This window comes from Procambarus clarkii, unplaced genomic scaffold, assembly GCF_040958095.1.
Source record: "Procambarus clarkii isolate CNS0578487 unplaced genomic scaffold, FALCON_Pclarkii_2.0 HiC_scaffold_101, whole genome shotgun sequence".
In the NCBI taxonomy this organism is placed as follows: domain Eukaryota; kingdom Metazoa; phylum Arthropoda; class Malacostraca; order Decapoda; family Cambaridae; genus Procambarus; species Procambarus clarkii.
Window position 1 is genome coordinate 3,089,417 of NW_027189134.1, and position 4,828 is coordinate 3,094,244.

Here is a 4,828-nt window from a genome sequence, read left to right on the forward strand (position 1 = left end):
TTTCGTACGAAACAAAATGCAAGAAAACTTGCTTAAAATGCAATATTTTGCGAAATTCTGAGATTTGAAGGCCAAATCACATATCGTGATACTACATGAAATAGTATCGAAATATTGGTAAAAATGAATATCTTTACGTAATATCAAACTACATGAAAAACGTGAAAAAAGTCACTATATAACCATATTTGAGGATTTTAACTTCAAATCATAGAGCGAGGTTTCATTTTATTTAGATCCAAGAAAAGACATATGACAATGTTGTTTCCAATACAAATGATAAAAAACAATGTGTTTTCATTAGAATTAACTATAATGTTCTTGATTTTCCGTTTATATTAACGATGGAAGATGTACACGTAAAACCGCTTTAATCCGGCTGAAACGTCGATATATGCAATAAAAACCGAACTTCTCCCCTTTTCAATATCTTACTCAGTATTTTAACGAGAAACAAATAGATGATTGAAAATGAAGTATTTAAGGTTATTATCTAATCAATTATGTGTTTGCATCATTTTTATCGTTTATATATATATGAATTAATACCCATGGACGGAAAATTCACAAAAACGTGGAAAACGGCAAAATATTGCCTAATTCGATGATATTTTGTTTAAATCACATGAAGGAAAAGGAGATGATAAACGTCAAAATATTGCTATATTCGATGATTTTTCGTACGAAACAAAATGCAAGAAAACTTGCTTAAAATGCAATATTATGCGAAATTCTGAGATTTGAAGGCCAAATCACATATCGTGATACTACATGAAATAGTATCGAAATATTGGTAAAAATGAATATATTTACGTAATATCAAACTACATGAAAAACGTGAAAAAAGTCACTATATAACCATATTTGAGGATTTTAAATTCAAATCATAGAGCGAGGTTTCGTATTATTTAGATCCAAGAAAAGACATATGACAATGTTGTTTCCAATACAAATGATAAAAAACAATGTGTTTTCATTAGAATTAACTATAATGTTCTTGATTTTCCGTTTATATTAACGATGGAAGATGTACACCTAAAACCGCTCTAATCCGGCTGAAACGTCGATATATGCAATAAAAACCGAACTTCTCCCCTTTTCAATATCTTACTCAGTATTTTAACGAGAAACAAATAGATGATTGAAAATGAAGTATTTAAGGTTATTATCTAATCAATTATGTGTTTGCATCATTTTTATCGTATATATATATGAATTAATACCCATGGACGGAAAATTCACAAAAACGTGGAAAACGGCAAAATATTGCCTAATTCGATGATATTTTGTTTAAATCACATGAAGGAAAAGGAGGTGATAAACGTCAAAATATTGCTATATTCGATGATTTTTCGTACGAAACAAAATGCAAGAAAACTTGCTCAAAATGCAATATTATGCGAAATTCTGAGATTTGAAGGCTAAATCACGTATCGTGATACTACATGAAATAGTATCGAAATATTGGTAAAAATGAATATATTTACGTAATATCAAACTACATGAAAAACGTGAAAAGTCACCATATAACCATATTTGAGGATTTTAACTTCAAATCATAGAGCGAGGTTTCGTATTATTTAGATCCAAGAAAAGACATATGACAATGTTGTTTCCAATACAAATGATAAAAAACAATGTGTTTTCATTAGAATTAACTATAATGTTCTTGATTTTCCGTTTATATTAACGATGGAAGATGTACACCTAAAACCGCTCTAATCCGGCTGAAACGTCGATATATGCAATAAAAACCGAACTTCTCCCCTTTTCAATATCTTACTCAGTATTTTAACGAGAAACAAATAGATGATTGAAAATGAAGTATTTAAGGTTATTATCTGATCAATTATGTGTTTGCATCATTTTTATCGTATATATATATGAATTAATACCCATGGACGGAAAATTCACAAAAACGTGGAAAACGGCAAAATATTGCCTAATTCCATGATATTTTGTTTAAATCACATGAAGGAAAAGGAGATGATAAACGTTAAAATATTGCTAAATTCGATGATTTTTCGTACGAAGCAAAATGCAAGAAAACTTGCTTAAAATGCAATATTATGCGAAATTCTGAGATTTGAAGGCCAAATCACATATCGTGATACTACATGAAATAGTATCGAAATATTGGTAAAAATGAATATATTTACGTAATATCAAACTACATGAAAAACGTGAAAAAAGTCACTATATAACCATATTTGAGGATTTTAACTTCAAATCATAGAGCGAGGTTTCGTATTATTTAGTTCCAAGAAAAGACATATGACAATGTTGTTTCCAATACAAATGATAAAAAACAATGTGTTTTCATTAGAATTAACTATAATGTTCTTGATTTTCCGTTTATATTAACGATGGAAGATGTACACGTAAAACCGCTCTAATCCGGCTGAAACGTCGATATATGCAATAAAAACCGAACTTCTCCCCTTTTCAATATCTTACTCAGTATTTTAACGAGAAACAAATAGATGATTGAAAATGAAGTATTTAAGGTTATTATCTAATCAATTATGTGTTTGCATCATTTTTATCGTATATATATGAATTAAAACCCATGGACTGAAAATTCACAAAAACGTGGAAAACGGCAAAATATTGCCTAATTCGATGATATTTTGTTTAAATCACATGAAGGAAAAGGAGATGATAAACGTCAAAATATTGCTATATTCGATGATTTTTCGTACGAAACAAAATGCAAGAAAACTTGCTTAAAATGCAATATTTTGCGAAATTCTGAGATTTGAAGGCCAAATCACATATCGTGATACTACATGAAATAGTATCGAAATATTGGTAAAAATGAATATCTTTACGTAATATCAAACTACATGAAAAACGTGAAAAAAGTCACTATATAACCATATTTGAGGATTTTAACTTCAAATCATAGAGCGAGGTTTCATTTTATTTAGATCCAAGAAAAGACATATGACAATGTTGTTTCCAATACAAATGATAAAAAACAATGTGTTTTCATTAGAATTAACTATAATGTTCTTGATTTTCCGTTTATATTAACGATGGAAGATGTACACGTAAAACCGCTTTAATCCGGCTGAAACGTCGATATATGCAATAAAAACCGAACTTCTCCCCTTTTCAATATCTTACTCAGTATTTTAACGAGAAACAAATAGATGATTGAAAATGAAGTATTTAAGGTTATTATCTAATCAATTATGTGTTTGCATCATTTTTATCGTTTATATATATATGAATTAATACCCATGGACGGAAAATTCACAAAAACGTGGAAAACGGCAAAATATTGCCTAATTCGATGATATTTTGTTTAAATCACATGAAGGAAAAGGAGATGATAAACGTCAAAATATTGCTATATTCGATGATTTTTCGTACGAAACAAAATGCAAGAAAACTTGCTTAAAATGCAATATTATGCGAAATTCTGAGATTTGAAGGCCAAATCACATATCGTGATACTACATGAAATAGTATCGAAATATTGGTAAAAATGAATATATTTACGTAATATCAAACTACATGAAAAACGTGAAAAAAGTCACTATATAACCATATTTGAGGATTTTAAATTCAAATCATAGAGCGAGGTTTCGTATTATTTAGATCCAAGAAAAGACATATGACAATGTTGTTTCCAATACAAATGATAAAAAACAATGTGTTTTCATTAGAATTAACTATAATGTTCTTGATTTTCCGTTTATATTAACGATGGAAGATGTACACCTAAAACCGCTCTAATCCGGCTGAAACGTCGATATATGCAATAAAAACCGAACTTCTCCCCTTTTCAATATCTTACTCAGTATTTTAACGAGAAACAAATAGATGATTGAAAATGAAGTATTTAAGGTTATTATCTAATCAATTATGTGTTTGCATCATTTTTATCGTATATATATATGAATTAATACCCATGGACGGAAAATTCACAAAAACGTGGAAAACGGCAAAATATTGCCTAATTCGATGATATTTTGTTTAAATCACATGAAGGAAAAGGAGATGATAAACGTCAAAATATTGCTATATTCGATGATTTTTCGTACGAAACAAAATGCAAGAAAACTTGCTCAAAATGCAATATTATGCGAAATTCTGAGATTTGAAGGCTAAATCACATATCGTGATACTACATGAAATAGTATCGAAATATTGGTAAAAATGAATATATTTACGTAATATCAAACTACATGAAAAACGTGAAAAGTCACTATATAACCATATTTGAGGATTTTAACTTCAAATCATAGAGCGAGGTTTCGTATTATTTAGATCCAAGAAAAGACATATGACAATGTTGTTTCCAATACAAATGATAAAAAACAATGTGTTTTCATTAGAATTAACTATAATGTTCTTGATTTTCCGTTTATATTAACGATGGAAGATGTACACGTAAAACCGCTCTAATCCGGCTGAAACGTCGATATATGCAATAAAAACCGAACTTCTCCCCTTTTCAATATCTTACTCAGTATTTTAACGAGAAACAAATAGATGATTGAAAATGAAGTATTTAAGGTTATTATCTGATCAATTATGTTTTTGCATCATTTTTATCGTATATATATATGAATTAATACCCATGGACGGAAAATTCACAAAAACGTGGAAAACGGCAAAATATTGCCTAATTCCATGATATTTTGTTTAAATCACATGAAGGAAAAGGAGATGATAAACGTTAAAATATTGCTAAATTCGATGATTTTTCGTACGAAGCAAAATGCAAGAAAACTTGCTTAAAATGCAATATTATGCGAAATTCTGAGATTTGAAGGCCAAATCACATATCGTGATACTACATGAAATAGTATCGAAA